General features: G+C 47.6%; 1 long non-coding RNA gene across 1 annotated transcript; it reads right to left on the minus strand.

The window, feature by feature from the left end:
• Positions 1 to 3,398: 3,398 nt before the first annotated feature.
• On the minus strand, positions 3,399 to 16,996 carry LOC144170634 (uncharacterized). The gene is made up of 4 exons (XR_013322647.1): positions 16,275 to 16,996; positions 9,271 to 9,343; positions 4,919 to 4,991; positions 3,399 to 4,447 (listed from the first exon to the last, which is right to left on the minus strand). It is a non-coding gene; the product is annotated as an uncharacterized LOC144170634 (long non-coding RNA).
• Between the last annotated feature and the right edge of the window lie 309 nt (positions 16,997 to 17,305).

Consider the following 17,305-nt stretch of genomic DNA (forward strand, 5'->3'; position numbering starts at 1 on the left):
GAGGTCTCCATGTTAATTTTGACCATGTCTGGATTGCAAACATGTGCCTCAATCTCGACACACAGGCATCTTCAAATTGAATGTGAATTGAATGTGAGAATTGAATGTGGGTCGTTGGGTTCCCCAGCCCAACACCTCAGCCACTCAGCCACTACGGCAGACTCGATTGTCAGGTGTGCAATAGTGGAAACCGTCACTGCAGCGAAAACACGAGTAACAGACGATGCGGAACATTGCAGATAACAAAAACGCTTCGGTGATACGGTGCACACGATCGCAAAACAGCCTCACAACACATGTAGTGCACATGATCAATAGCCTAGCGGCAATGCCGGGAAGTGTTGCGATGAATACAAACTGGTACGTGCTCCCATGTTCACCTTGAGCGTGGTCACCCCTATGCTGTCCCACATGCAGGCACACAGAAAAAAATAATAAAATGGCCATTTGCTCAAGTTTAGCGTGACAATACCACCTCCATCTCTAACAGTGCTGGAATGTGTCTGACTGCAAACGATGCATTTTCAGTCAGTTGTGGTCATTCCCCGAAACAACCTACGTATACAGCACAAATTTTATGGATTATTTACTGTGGCATTTCCCATTCATTAGTGTGTGGGGGAATGTTTTGAATCACAGGGCACTAATACCTGAGCAAATTCAATATACAGTCTACGCTCGTCACAGCGGATCCGGCAACAGTGGACTTCCGGTTACAACAGGCCATTTCTGTTGGTTTGTTTGGTCCCCATGCATTTTAAATGGAGTCCACTCCAATCATAACACACCCGGCTACAACAGACTAAATTTCAGGCCCAAATTGTTTCGACTAAATGTTTATAGCGGACGTCTGCGGGGCCGGCACCCGATATGCTTTTCTTTTGTTTAGTTTGGCAAGAAAACTTTTGTCTGGCAACATTGTTCGCAACTGGGTTGTTGGCGCAGCCAGGCCAAGCCAGTGCCAGTGGCCTTCGTTATTTTTTGTGTGACCAGCGGCATGAGCGGCGAGGTAGTAATTAAGCATAATTAACGCTGTCGAACGTGGGGAAAAACGGGCCGACATCAGCAGAAGTACATGCCTGTCTAGGCACACGGTCCGCTCGACCGTAAAAAACAAGGCCGCTGCCGATAAATGCGACTCCGGTGAGACAGAACAACAGTACTATCGATCGAATACTCAAAGTGGTCCACTTGGAGTCGAGTCTGCACTCGTCTATTCTTTTTCTTATGTAATAAAGAACTTGGGTTCAGTGAAGTTCGGTCTTTATTATACCCGCGCATGCATCGTTCCTGTTTCGTTCGGTGAAAAAGGTGAGAAATGCTTCAAGTAGGGGGTGGTTCCCGTACATTGTGTAATATCTGCCGGTGGCCATGCGCAGTCCAACTGGTCAAACTTTCGATTTCACAGCTGCCAATCAGGTTATTTCATATCAGCTGTTTTAAAGACCAGACTAAAATCGTAAAAAATGTGGCAGCTGCCTTGGGGGAACGTCAGGCAGCGATCCAATTCGTTTGACGAACGGTTTCAGGAAATTCTGCCACGTCACAAAGAGATTTAAAAGAGCTTAGCTAATTCTGATTTTTGTAGCTGGTTAATAAATGCTCCTAGTTATATTCTTGCATTATTTTCTCAGCTTATTACGTGCTTTTACATACTTGACCACATGCGCTAGGCCTTTTCCAAGTGCCGGTGCTAAGCTTTGGAAACCGTCTTTAGGCGAGCCTTTGCCCTCGTGCGAACACTGTGTAGAGGTGCTGCAGGTGCGCAGAAAGAACAAAGTGTCCATGTATATGCAATACCGGCCAAAGTACCCACTTTTGTGCCCCGGTCGGATACTGCTTGCTTTAACTGCAGCGGACGTTTTTTTCTGGATTAAGAGGGTCCGTTGTAACGGGCGTAGACTGTACTACTAAACATACCACAACAGGTGAATAAAAGTAAAAATAATATCGATCAACTTATTCAGCAACTTTGGTGGACTAAAACTACCACCACTGTAATAGACTAGCACAGCCAGCATTCAATTATATTCAAGAATTTGCCATGAGCAAACTTTTATATCTACCTAAGAAACAACACAACGAATATGCACTATGCGCCTAGCTTCCGACCGTGCCACCTGGGCCTACACGTCTCGTTTCGACCAGAACGCAGAGTCCCTTTGACTAACATGCCCCCGTGGCAACTTCTATATATGCGTACGCTGCACTGGCACTAGCTGCATACTTGCCCAAGCTGCCACTATCGTGCAAAGGGCCGCTGTGAGCGAGTGCCTTTCTTCAACAGATGGCACATAATAGCGGTGGTGCAGTAGTTGAGTATGACAGGCCGCCTATAAGGAAGTTTATCGTCTGAGTAGTCGATGCGTCATCTTGAGTAAGTGGCCTGGCTAAGGGAGTACCCTCCTTTCTTGCTCTATTTTTCCCCTTCAGCGGGAAAGCAGACGGACAGTGCCAGGTCAGCTCAAGCCGAACCTTGCTGCCGCCAGCGCCAGGGGAGGGCTTGCCGCTGGCCACACTCCCAAGACTAGCTAGTGATCGCAGACTCGCTGACAGCATGCTCCTGCGAAACAGCCACAAGGTTGGCAGACACAAGGTTAGTAGGCACTTGGCAGGAGGCCACCGTGTCACCAGGAAAATGTCATTTCTGATAGCGTGGAATCCTGTTTGACAAGACATGCAGGACACATTAAAATAATTTGATGCTGGAGTGACCTGCTTGGCGGTAACCAGGAAAACATCATGCAACTTTACTTCAGTCAAAAGGTTGCCGTGGCGAAATGGCATACGCCAAGCTGAGCACAAACTGCATTTAGGTGAGCCAGCTCGATCCTAACCTTTTCTTTCCTCCATGGGTATGAGGCTCACCCCTGGAGCACCCCGGGAAAAAGAAAAGGCAACGGCTGCTGCGGCCCGGGGGAAAGGATCCCCGAGGCGCAGCAGCCGTTGCCGTTTCTTTCTCTTCTGGGTTAGAATAGAATTATGGCTGCTAGAATATTCGGCGAGTATATTATGCCTAGAAATAGCTAAAAAACAGGACTCAACAAAGTGTGGGCACATACACTGGAGTGCTCCAATTGTTTCTGGACCAGGCTTACATTTATTCGTTTTAGCAGCAGAAAGTTGAGATGTAGTTGTCCTAGCTGGCTTCTGCTAATGATTTGCTGGTTCCAGTAGGTCCTTATAGCAGAGACCATCTGGGTACCAAATAAGTCCTGGGAGCAGCTGTTGGTCCCAACTGCAGCCCTGCTGGTCCCAACTGCAGCCTTGCTGGTCCCAACTGAAGCCCTGTTAAGACCAGCAGTGGCCTAGCTAGGACCAGCAGAAACCAATTCAAATAACCAGTAGAATAACCAGCAGAAACCAGTTCAAACCAGTTTAAAGAAGGGACACATGCAAATGGCCACACAAAATAATTTAATGGTTTAAGTCATGCAGGGTTGATTACTATCAAACTGCATGCATGTTCAGCCGTTCAGCACTGCAACACCAAAAAACAACAAAATCACACAAAAAACACAAATCTTTACTTGAAGGGGGGGGGGGGAATCAGAGGTAAAAAAAATCACAAAGGAAAGAGATGAAAGCTAGCACAACTGTTCACACACTGTCACTTTGTTCACACGTCGACGTTGCCGAAGGTGGCGCCAACGACCCCCCGATGAAGACGACGCCAGGGCTTCGTTCGACGGCCTGAGCTAAACGTCTCGTTGGAGCGCACGACCGCAGAGGCGGCGGGAGTGTCCCACAACACTTCGGTGACCCGGGGACCAAAGGCGTCGCCTGGCGACGCTCTGTTATCGTCACGGCCCCGGTTTCCAATCATAGAGAATTTCTTCTCTTTAGTCCCTGAACTTCAGCGACCCCAAACGTGCGAGTCTTGGCCAGTAAGAGAAGACACAGCCAGGTGTACCGCCTTTTGACAGGCCCTGACGTAGGCGTTTCATCGGTTTGTTTCTGCTCGTGCTTCACTTCATCACCGGCCTGTTCCAACGGAACTACACGTGTATCACTCCTATGTGTTCCAGCGCGCTCCTGAACATGTAATAATACTTTTCGAGGATGCCGGTCAGCTCTTCGATGGCAATGCTCAGGTCCCTCAAAACGTCCAGACACTCTGTCATCGAGCGTGGTCTAGTTCCACAAGGATTTTCCTGAGGGCATTGGTCGGCTACTATGATGGCCTTGCAGTCACTTTTCTCCGGACACGTTGCCAATGCAATCGTTACACAGCAGAACACGCAGACTACCATGCGCGCCTTTACTGGCATTCCCGATGCTCCCCATTCCTGAAGTACTGCAAAAATAACTGGTGGTGCAGCATCTCCTACGAATGCTTCTTGGTATAGCCAGGCGAGAGAAAACTTCAGAAGTCCGAACGGTCCGAATCCGCACATCAGCAAAATTAGTTGAGGAATTACAAAGAAACCAAGTGCTCCACCTATCCCTGGAAGAATCACAGAGAAAGCATGACGTTAGTGTGGATTCACGGAGACAATAACACTCAAGTCTATATCCAGCGCAAGTTCGTATAAATCATAGAGTTTCATACAAATACTTGTAAGAAACTCTATGGTATAAATTACAAATGGAAAAAGACTCTCCACCTACGCTGATTGCAGTGATTGGCCAACCGAGTGATGACGATATTGATGAATTGCCCCCCTTTTAATTGGGGTGACGGCATGCGCCATCTCACCCACCCTAGTCATTTAATTAGTTAACCCACAACTCAAGTGCACTGCATCGAAGCGCCCCCGGGGTATTTTTTCACTATTTTGGCATTGACCGGTTGATTATTGGGACGTTCAGTTTGGGTTGATTTCACGCAAGGAAATGTATGAGCTACAAACTGGTGCAAATAAGTAGAAACCCACAGGAAGCTTAAATCCATTAAAAATGCTGAATCGAATCTTACCGATGTATACGACCCTGGGAGCAGCCAGCCACAATAAAATGACTGCTGCCAACAATGCTGCAGCGACTTTCATCTGCAAGTATAAAAATGAAATGGCGGATTAAAAAAGGTGCACTGAAGTTGTAAAGATTAGGCATACCTCCGAGCTTGAACCGTAGCTTCACAGAAAAATTTAAATTTTGTCTACTACTGCACCAAGTGCAGCTAACAAACAGTAAACTTTTATTTCTCCATCTTGTGGCGCCAACTAGCCCCTGCGCCGCATCAAAAGGGACTAGGGAACCTATTCTCGACTGCACAAATTCCCGGGGAATTGGGCAATTTGCCGAAAGTCTTTTCTGATTGGCTTTCAATTTTGGTCGCGTGCTTTCGGTTTACTAAGTGGTTGTGTGCGGTTTCGTCATTCTGACGTTTCATGACGTTTACTGTCAACAGTTGTAAAGTTTCCTTATTTCTATTTACTGAAAGCGTATAATTCTTGGCCGGCAATGAAAAACTAGACCAACTGCACCGGACATGACAACGTAGGCCTGTAATACACGCTGTCTCTGAGATTGGCTGAGAAGGCGTGACGTAATTTAAACAGTTGGCGGGAACGATTACGTCACACATTGGCAACTTCAGCCTGCGTAAAAGTGACGTAATGTTACGCAACAGCTTGAAAAGGATGGTTGCTTTTTGCGCGAAATAGGGAAAAAAAAAATTTCGCCGACCTTCAGCGCCGCGAAATGTCCGACAATTTGCAGCAGGCGCAGTTTCGCATGACGCGCGGTTTAAAACATGTTTTCTACCAAAAGAAATAATAGTTTCGACTATTTCCAAGTTAGCGATCACGGAGCATACAAATGACATGCAGTATTTTGCTTTTATGTTTGGCAATAAAATAAAAATCATTTGTTTTGCGTAACGCTGCAACATAAGAGGGCAGTACAGGCTTCTGAATGACAAAAAAGAGGACCCAATGCATGGCATTTGTCCACACTTCTAGTAAGCTGCTGAATCGCATTATCGAACTCAAGAGAAAAATAACAAAGGAAATTGACTATTTAGTTCATTACAGCACTGATTGAAGTTGAGCTTGACGAATGACTTCCAGTAAGCATGTCGCCTCTATCAAAAAGGATGCATCAAACCTCAAATAGACTACGACGCATAGAAAAGCTAGCGATCATCGACCTCATCTGGACATCACGCCCTATTAAACTACAAGGGCATGAGGCGGCATTCACTGCTGCCCACAAATTTACTAGAAAGCAAAAAACCCACCACTTTCTCTCATCGACCTCTTAAGTCCGAAGCCGTTGTACAGATGCCTACGAACCGACACATACTACAACACATGCCCTTATGAATGCCCATCCTGTAAAGGAGATAGTACAGGGAAGACAGGGAGGCTAACCATCCAATCAACTGCACCCAACGCTTATCAATGATTTCAAATAAAAGCGTCAAACTTACATAATGAACACCTTACAGCATTTTCAACTTTCATTAATGAAATTATTTCTATAAATTTATTACACACTCACACTTACGTGACCAGGCAGTATATTTGAAGGTGTGTGAACATTCACAACTTAGAATACTTTCCGAATAGTTTTTGGTATTCGAGTTGCAGCAGTTTCAAATATTGAAATTTACAAATAGCAGAGCAATGAATGTTTGCTCTTCAACGAGACTTGCAAACTTTCAAGCTTCACTACATGGCAAGACCTTACGGGTTGGTTTTTTCACACGACACCGAAGTCGTGCCAAAAGCCCGACGTGGATGTCTTGCACCAAACAAGTGTTCGCTAACTGTGGTGGATGTTAGGTCAAGTGCAACACTACGAGGGCAAAATTTACAATCTTAGGTTTCCTGTGAATTTTACAGCACGAGTAAGAAATCAAACATCATTGTTGTCTTGGTAACGTCTTAACCGCAATTAGCATGCCCAGGCTCCTTTCAATGATTGAGGGGGGGAGTACTGCTGCCGATCATATTACATATAGTTTAATATGCTTACTTAGATGAAATACGAACAGGAGGCGTTGCGCTGCTGAGCACGAGGTCGCGGGTTCGATTCCCGGCCGCGGCGGCCGCTTTTCTGATGGAGGCGAAAAGCAAAAACGCCCGTGTGTTCGAGATTTCGGCGCACGTTAAAGATCCCCAGGTAGTCAAAATTAATCCGGAGCCCTCCACTACGGCGCGCCTCATCGCCTGCGTTGCGTCGGCGCGTTAAACCCCACAATCAATCAATCAATCGAAATGCGAACAGGCACTCGCCATGTCAAAAAACATAAGCAAATCGCGGCCCCTACGGATCTCTTGTTCACAATGAAGAGGGGTATTGAAAAGTCGAGACTATACGTTCGGTGGCGCAGAGTGCGCATGTATATCTCGGGGAGCTTGCTGTGTTCACAGTATTTTGAGGAACCCATATTTCTCCATGGCAATGTATGCAAAATTCTTATTTCACTGCTTTGCACATCTTTTTTATTTTTTCTGTTACATTATTTTTTTTTGCATATCAAGCACAAGTACCTGAACAGAGATGTGTCTAGTTCTGACTGCCTAAGATGTCTTTTTTTTATGTAGTTACGCTTTATACGCTATAAAAACACAAAAACAAAGATAGTGTGGTTTGAAAATTTTCAATTTGCAGCCCGCTTTTACTATTCGTATTCAAAAATATTTTATTCAATTCACAGCCACGTTTAACTTCTTGTATTCAATTCACAGATGCAAAGCTGATAATCACACACCTCTAAATATATATGCCAAAGGTAAGTTGTCCTTGCACCGACACAACACACTCAGCTGCCATTGCCATCACTGCTGGAGAGAGAAAACTGACAAGCAAGACCTCATCTCTGACTAATTTCAGTTTTAAGTTGTAGTGGTACTTTTGTGCTGTTTGACAAGCAATAACTTATTAGCTGTAAGATTGCTGCAGAAAAGTTCTGTCATGCTAAACACAGAAGAAATGGGCTTCAAAGCATTGCACATCATAAGATCTGTTGCAAAAAGTACCAACTGAAATGCAATATTGTTCTGCGGCATGTGACAGCACACATCAAGGACTGCTTAGAATTTGTTGAATGCATGGCATTATACCAGCTTGAACGTGCCCCTAGAAAGGATTATTTTAAAAACGGTAACTTGACAGGGACCACATAAAAAATGCTTGGCACCAGGGCTAAGCGCAACTAGTTACCATTTTCTCATTCACTATTGAGGCCTGGATTTAAAGCTTGGTTCCTACAGCTGGTAACAACGAAAAAAAACCTTTGTCCCGTGTGCAGCTCTACCTCCCACCTGGCTGCACGTCCTATTATCAGCTGGCTTAAGGTTTCAGACCAACGAAGTGATTAGCAGACATTATTCAGCATGGTGGTTACTACACCTTGGCAATGGTGAACATTACCTGCCTGCCTCACGACTCCGAACACACAATGATACCTTACGTTCCGCAGGTTAACTCCGTTATAATGGGACAAAAACGCAGCCCTGAGGTCTACGTTGCAGTGCGGTGTGAAATAAGTTATGCGCGGAGAATCGCTTGCAGTGGCTAGCTTGGTTACGATGGGAGTGGTCATGCGCCGTCCAACTGCCTTCGTGTGACCGGCGCTGCTGCCTCTCGCCACTGCACGTAGGCGACGAAACCAATGAAACGCCCAGCGGCCTCAACACGGCGTTTTAATAAAAAGCAGCGCTGACGTTCGTCGGGAGCGCACTCATCACTCTCGCAAATCGAGGCGGCAGAACTGATGCAGTACGCCCGTGGTCACCGTCGTAACGTACTACGCGCACACACTCAGCGTCCCAATAACACGCTGCACACCACCGTAAGTGCTCTCCAGAAGTCTTCGAGAGCGCCCTCACCACAATCGCAAGCCTAACACACCCATGCACCACTGCAACGGCAGACAAAAATCACGACGAGAAGAGCGCAGCGAGAGCTCGTAAACGTGTTAATGCATAGTGAAGAAAGTAAATTCTAAAAACCGCTAGAGAATCCAACTGTCATGCCAATTGGCCCAAGCCAAAAAGGGGGGTCTTCCCATGAACCCCCACGACGACATGGCTTACGAGGCGCAGTTTCCTCTCTAGTATATTTACTAAGAAACTCTATGGAATTTGGGTGACGGCATGCGCAATCTCACCCACCCTAGTCATTTAATTAGTTAACCCACAACTCGGGTGCACTGCATCGAAGTGCCCCTGAGGTATTTTTCACTATTTTGGCATTGACCGGTTGATTGGGACGTTCAGTTTGGGTTGATTTCACGCGAAGAAATGTATGAGCTTGCAAACAAGTAGAAAGCCACAGGAAGCTTAAATCCATTAAAAATGCTGGATAAAATCTTACTGATGTACACCAGTCTTGGAGCTGTTATCCACAAAAAGTTGACGACCGTGGCAGCGATGTATGCCGCCTTCATCTGTAAGTATAAAAATTAAACGGCGGATTAAAAAAGGTGCACTGATTTCCTTTGGGACTGCTCCTGTTTTAATTGTTGTACAGCGGGAGGAAGTCTGTGGCAATGGAGCGAAAGCTACTGAGGTAGGGGGAGGGGGAAGCTAACTGCTCTGTTACTGCGCGAAGTAGTTCCCAATAAACTGGTTTCAGTTTCAGTTTCGGCGTGACCGATACGCATTTGATGCAGTTCATTTCTTCACGAGTATGCAGGCATATTGGCGTCTCCTCTCACACGCTTCATTTGTTTGCAAACACAGGCCAACGCTTTGACTGGACACGGCCCGAGCGACCGTGAAGTGGAGAACTCAGACCAACTGTGGACTCTGTATCGTTCAGAAAAGAAGTGAATTTTGCAAGCGCTGCAGTTTTGATGGAATGCACCGATCTGTAAACTCTCCTACTGGGCAGCACCACCGGCATGTGCGGCGTACTTACCTAGCGCGGTCGCGGTATACCGAAAGAGCAGCATGCATTAATTAATATGGCGGTGCGCAGTCTATCGCTCCCGCATCTGGCCGCGCGCGCCCACACGCGCGCAGCGGCTGGTTTCGGTATCGTCCTCCGGGTGCTTCCGCCTTTTTGCGCCTGCGAAACTGATGTCTGTCTGATTTTGATTCACTCAAAAGGTGCCGGCTTGTTACTCTCGTTTTTATTTAGAATGTTTCTTGTGCTACTCATGAATAAACCACATGTATGTAACAACACCAACGATTTTTTTTTGTCACTTTATGGTCACCCTAAAAAAATTACGATAATGTTTTCTCGAAATAGATTCACCCGAAGAATTTAAATCAGCAATAAAAAAATTGACCCTGGGGGGCCGCATTTGGCAAAAAAATTTGACCCTCAAAGGGTTAAACTACACGGGCACTCCCTGCTGCCCACAAATTCACTGCCCAGGGATTCGTAGAAAGCAGAAAAAACCCACCAGATCCCCTCATCGACCTCTTAAAGTCCAAAGCCGTTGTACAGATGCCTACGAACCTACACATACTACAACACATCACCCAACACGTGCCCTTATGAATGCCCATCCTGTAAAGGAGATAGTACAGGGAAGACAGGGAGGAGGTTAACCACCCAATCAACTGCACCCAACGCTTATCAATGATTTCAAATATATGCGTCAAACTTACATAATGAACCCCGAACAGCACTTGGAACTTTCATTAATGAAATTTGTATAATTAAGTGACCAGTCAGTATATTTGAAGGTGTGAACATTCGCAACTTAGAATACTTTGTGAATAGTTTTTGGTATTCGAGTTGCAGCACTGTTTCAAATATTTGAAATTTATAAATGGTAGAGCAATGAATGTTTGCTCTTCAACAAGACTTGCAAACTTTCAAGCTTCACTACATGGCAAGACCTTACGGGTTGGTTTTTTCACCCGACACCGAAGCCGTGCCAAAAGTCCGATGTGGAAGTCTTGCACCAAACAAGTGATCGCTAACTGTGGTGGATGTTAGATCAAGTGCAACACTACGAGGGCAAAATTTACAATCTGTTGATTGATTGTAGGGTTTAATGCACCGACGCAACGCAGACGATGAGGCGCGCCGTAGTGAAGGGCTCCGGATTAATTTTGTCCACCTGGGGATCTTTAATGTGCACCGAAATCTCGTACACATGGGCGTTTTTGCTTTTCGCCTCCATCAGAAAAGTGGCCGCCGCGGCCGGGAATCGAACCCGCGACCTCGTGCTCAGCAGCGCTACGCCTTAGCCACTGAACCACCACGGCGGGTAAAATGTACAATTTAAAAATAGGTTTCCTGTGAATTTTACGGCACGAGTAAGAAATCAAGCATCATTGTTGTCTTGTTGGTAACGTCTTACCAGCAACTAGCATGCCCAGGCTCCTTTCAATGATTGAAGGGGGGAGGACTGCTGCTGATCATATTACATATACTTTAATATGCTTACTTAGACGAAATACAAACAGGCACTCGCCATGTCAAAAAACAAATAAGCAAACCGGGGCCCCTACGGGTCCCTTGTTCACAATGAAGAGGGGTGTTGAAAGGTCGCGACTATTTATATGTTCGGTGGCGCAGAGTGCGCATGTATATCTCGAGGAGCTTACTGTGTTCACAGTATTTTGAGGAACCCATATTTCTCCATGGCAATGTATGAAAAATTCTTATTTCACTGCTTTGCACATCTTTTTTATTTTTTCTGTTACATTAAATTTTTTGCATATCAAGCACAAGTACCTGAACAGAGATGTGTCTAGTTCTGACTGCCTAAGCTGTCTTTTTTTATGTAGTCACGCTTTATACACTATAAAAACACAAAAACAAAGATAGTGTGGTTTGAAAATTTTCAATTTGCAGCCCACTTTTACTATTCGTATTCAAAAATATTTTATTCAATTCACAGCCACGTTTAAAGGCCGACCTCCATGCAGCGAAATGTCGACGAAAAGGCGGCGAACGTCGCCCGGCGGCGGCCGCTCCACCGCCGGCGTCGAAAATACGGCTGTTCGCCGGCGATCTACGCGAGCTAGATGCCGAACGCGCGGCGGCGAACGCGACCGGAAGCGGCAAACTGCATTTTGAAGATGCAGCCAATCACAGCCTTGAACTTCCTTGTACTTCCTGTCCCGTCTTCCATCGGCGGCGTTCGCCGCATCACGTTGCATGGAGGTTGGGGCGGACGAAAACTGAGCGGCGCGTCAAACCGCGGCGTCCGCCGCGCCAAGTTCGCCGAGCAACTTCGCTGCATGGAGGTCGGCCTTAACTTTTTGTATTCAATTCACAGATGCAAAGTTGATAATCACACACCTCTAAATATATATGCGAAAGGTAAGTTGTCCTTGCACCGACACAACACACTCAGCTGCCATTGCCATCACTGCTGGAGAGAGAAAACTGACAAGCAAGACCTCATCCCTGACTAATTTCAGTTTTAAGTTGTAGTGGTACTTTTGTGCTGTTTGACAAGCAATAACTTATTATCTGTAAGATTGCTGCAGAAAAGTTCTCAGTCATGCTAAACACAGAAGAAATGGGCTTCAAAGCATTGCACATCATAAGATCTGTTGCAAAAAGTACCAACTGAAATGCAATATTGTTCTGCGGCATGTGACAGCACACATCAAGGACTGTTCAGAATCTGTTGAATGCATGGCATTATACCAGCTTGAACGTGCCCCTAGAAAGGATTATTTTAAAAACGGTAACTTGACAGGGATCACATAAAAAATGCTTGGCACCAGGGCTAAGCGCAACTAGTTACCATTTTCTCATTCACTATTGAGGCCTGGATTTAAAGCTTGGTTCCTACAGCTGGTAACAACGAAAAAAAACCTTTGTCCCGTGTGCAGCTCTACCTCCCACCTGGCTGCACGTCCTATTATCAGCTGGCTTAAAGGGGTCCTGAAATACCTTCCGCCGATGCGTGGATGTACATTTAACCAAATAAAGCAATGTATTAGCAATCTCCTCCCGCAAGAATTTTGTTGAAGCGATGAGTATTAGCTGAGAAATCGTAAATCAAAAACCGCGCATTATCGTCGCGCCGCGTTTCCTCCTCGTTTCAACTTACTCTCCGCTGTTGACGGCGAGCGAGCCTTCCCTCCCATGATGCTGCGCTCCTCGGCGGTGACGTACTTCCGCTATTGCGCTGCTCACACAGCCGTCTGCTACGGACAAGATTTGTTGACACCATGAATCCCGCACTACGCTCAAGGATGGAAACGCAAACGAAAAATGTGGCCCCATGTGTGCGGCGGCCTGGCCTTGCCCTTTCGCGGTGGTGTACGTTGCTGGAGAACTTTGCTATCGGCGGCACGCGACTTTTTATCGGCGGCGAACTCGCAGCCGCACGGGGAGGATCCTGCGCTCGCTCCCTTGGATGCACAGCGCACTGTTTATCCAAAAAGCGCCGTATCAGATGTGGCCCCGCTGGTGCCGGGTCTTATTTTGTGGCGGTGGTAATTCCTGCCGGCGGCATGTGAAAAAGACATTTTAAACCGAACAGAACCCGTGCACAAAACGCCAGTTCAGCTTGGGGCGACGCGTGGTGGTGAGCGGCAACGTTGGCAAAACACGCTCCGCCGCGGCTCTGAGCTTTCTAGCGCTGGAGCGAGCACCATTTATTTGACAATATCAAACATTGGTTGCCCTGGCAACAAGGCACAAACCGCTCTAGAAGTCAGTTACGGTTGCGTGATCCCGGTTCAGCTTGGGGCCCCACCTCGCGGCATATGGGCACTGCAGGCATAATACTCACTCCGATTTGGAAGTGCGAGATGCGTTTGGCATTACAGGAGGCGATGGTGTGTGTGTTGTGGACGCCTTTGTTTCGCGATGGAATGCGACGTTGTGCTTCTGCGGGTGGATAGTGCTTCCTATGGTCTGGATTATCTTTCTCAAGCGGCGTACGACTCAACCTCGCATGGGGTATGTGCAGTGTGCGTGGCTAAAAGCCATCTCGGCTTGTGCGCCAAAGTTAAGTGACTTGCTTTTCGTCCCCGCAAACCGCGCGCGAGGTGAGTGCCGAATTTACGAGGGGCAGGAGGAGGCAACCCATCGTCTGTCCATCGCGGTTCGGACTTGCAACGCATGTTGTGACGTTGTGTTCGTTCGAAACGCATCTCTGGATTGTTTGGAAGTTGAATAAAATGTATGCGTCAAACTTGGGCATTCGGCTCAGGGCGTTCTCTGCGATTGCAAGAAAGAAGTGCCACGGGGCTTCAACGCTTTCTTTATGGAACATACTCAAGTAAGAGAATATTCATGTCGTGTTATGGCCCTGTTGCATTCAATACAAACGGTTAAGCGTTTGTTTACACTTGTTTCGTTTGTCGTAAAATGTCCAAGCACTCCGGCACTCCGCTGGCAGATCAGCCGGCGAGCCGACACTGAGCAGACGACTCATCTCTTTGCCGGAAGTGCGTGAAAAAGCCGCCCAATGGCAGGATGTCTAGCTCATGACGAACATCTGGGAATCGATGATGTAGACATGTGAAGATGGCGGCGTCCAAAAACACGAAGGAAAGGGTGAGAAAAAAGCGACAAACTTTGCAACAAAAGTGTGAGCTTTCCGCTGCGCGTAAAAGAGTAATACTTGGCACAGATGATGTTGACGACTCAATCTAACGATTGCGCTAGTCAATTTAGTGTGCTCAAAACGCCTTTCAGGGCCCCTTTAAGGTTTCAGACCAACGAAGTGATTAGCAGACATTATTCAGCATGGTGGTTACTACACCTTGGCAATGGTGAACATTACCTGCCTGCTTCACGACTCCGAACACACAATGATACCTTACGTTGCGCAGGTTAACTCCGTTATAATGGGACAAAAACACAGCCCTGTGGTCTACGTTGCAGTGCGGTGTGAAATAAGTTATGCGCGGAGAATCGCTTGCAGTGGCTAGCTTGGTTACGATGGGAGTGGTAATGCGCCGTCCAACTGCCTTCGTGTGACCGGCGTTGCTGCCTCTCGCCACTGCACGTAGGCGACGAAACGCCCAGCGGCCTCAACACGGCGTTTTAATAAAAAGCAGCGCTGACGTTCGTCGGGAGCTCACTCATCACTCTCGCAAATCGAGGCGGCAGAACTGATGCAGTACGCCCGTGGTCACCGTCGTAACGTACTACGCGCACACACTCAGCGTCCCAATAACACGCTGCACACCACCGTAAGTGCTCTCCAGAAGTCTTCGAGAGCACCCTCACCACAATCGCAAGCCTAACACACCCATGCACCACTGCAACGGCAGACAAAAATCACGACGAGAAGAGCGCAGCGAGAGCTCGTAAACGTGTTAATGCATAGTGAAGAAAGCAAATCCCAAAAACCGCTTAAGAATCCAACTGTCATGCCAAGCCCAAGCCAAAAAGGGGGTCTTCCCATGAACCCTACGACGACATGGCTTACGAGGCGCAGTTTCCTCTCTAGTATACTTACTAAGAAATTCTATGATCTGCGTTGGCGACCGCTGCGCCGTTCCTATTCGTTTCACCTGCACCACGTGAACCAGTTCAGGCGGTGCAGCACTTCACCGTTCGTTCCAGTGGTGCAGCTCGCGGCACCTGAACCGCGCCGTTCATTACACCGGTGGTGCCGACGGGTGCAGGGCGTCTTCACGGCTTTGCCTGCACTCCCTGCCGAGGCCGAGGAGGTGCAGAAGCGGACGAAAAAAATGCAGCACTGGTTCCGCCGATGGCGGAACCCACTTTGCACCGCTGTGAACAGGTTCAAGAGATGCAGGCTGAATCGAATAGACCCCTTATTTGACTGCTTCATAAGCTGTCTATCAAGCTGTCCGCGAATGGGAACGCAGCCGTGGCCTGCATTTCTTCCTCCATGGTAGCATGCATGGTAGCCTGTCTCCTCGAAGCACTCTTCGTTGACTGCTTCGCGAAGACGGTAACGAAGCCGTCTAAAGGGTAAATTGCATGGTAAATTGGAACGCACCCGAAGCCTTCTAAAGGGGAAGTTGCCGCATGCGCACAAAACACTGGCTGCGGCGGCCGTCGTATGCTAGGGTCTTCGTGGAGCTGAGCTCAGCCCCGAATCATTTCACTCTTCATACTAGCCGTCTTCGTCCACGAGAAGACCCGTTCACTAGAAAAAATGCACATCCCGAGATTTTCCCGTGGAATTCTTTAGGCTGCGGTCATTAGTTTCCCTTGCCCTTTTTGTGCCGTTAGCAGGCAGTGTGATAAGCGAAGGAAAAAATCGGGGGCAGCGTTGTGCTCTTGTAACAGCCCAGCAGACGACGGCTGCTGCGACCATTGCTGTCGCAGAGTTTGCCATGTCGCTCCGTCGATCAACAGAACGGTCGGTTGACGCTCCCGTGACATTGATAAAGCTTGGGCGGGTGTACAATCATTATCCGCTCTCATCGTCTCATTTCTGCCATAGGTAACAATCTAAGACCTACCTTGCGGTACGAGCTCGTGGAATCCGACCGGGTGAGTTGCTTGGTAGTAGTGGTGGCCGCGAAGTGATGTTCGATACCTTCGTCGTCTTTCTCTTCACCTTCGTTTTTCTCGTGTCCGGCTCTAATTGGTCGGTTGGTGCCAGAAGAACGCTAATACCCACTCAGGGAATTGCCCAGGAAATGGGCGTTAACCGAGAGGAAGAAGCTGTGCTCGGGATAAAAGAAATATATATGGGCATTTGGGGAAAAAAGTGAATATAAACGGGAATAAAAAAGATAATGAGTAGACTGCCCGAACATGAGGTACGAGAAAGAGTAAACCATAAAATCACGGTGGCATCAAACGAGGACGCGGGTTCGATTCTCTGTCGCGGCGGCCTAGCTCTTTTCTGATGGAGGCGAAAAGCAAAAAATGCCCGTGTGTACAAGATTTTGGCTAAAAATCCCCAGGTGGTCAAAATTAATCCGGAGCCCTCCACTACGGCGCGCCTCATCGCCTGCGTTGCGTCGGCGCGTTAAACCCTACAATCAATCAATCAATCACTCAATCAATTCTATAAATCAAAGCTAATGAATAGGGAAAGGATAGCAAGGAGGAGAACCGTGAAAAGAACGTAAAGAAATAGGCAAAGACTGCTGCGTCCCGGGGGGCGTATTCGGGTTTCGGCCAACGCCGCCTGTATAAACATTAATGTCATGCGCTTTTCAATGAGAAGGGCAGGGATTTATACACCCCCCCCCCCAGAAGGACTTCGACACCCCCCCAAAAAGATTCCACAACCACAAGAAGCACCCTGCCTAGGGATTTATGCAAACCCCCTAAACATCCCACTGACACCCCCCCAATATCGAAATTCTGCATAAACCCCTGGGGAAGGGTAGGGACGCTTAGTTGAGGCACTCATCCACTATGTGGCGCGCGCCGGCGGGTCACTGCTCGCGACTCGCGAACGCTGCACCCAATCTACGGCGTGTGTCTGTCAGCTTGCCTGCTGGGTTTCAAGAGCCGTTTCGCTCACATCTTAGCCGCG

The sequence above is a fragment of the Haemaphysalis longicornis genome, unplaced genomic scaffold (assembly GCF_048455015.1).
Source record: "Haemaphysalis longicornis isolate Haplotype H1 unplaced genomic scaffold, Haemaphysalis longicornis Haplotype H1 scaffold_2, whole genome shotgun sequence".
In the NCBI taxonomy this organism is placed as follows: domain Eukaryota; kingdom Metazoa; phylum Arthropoda; class Arachnida; order Ixodida; family Ixodidae; genus Haemaphysalis; species Haemaphysalis longicornis.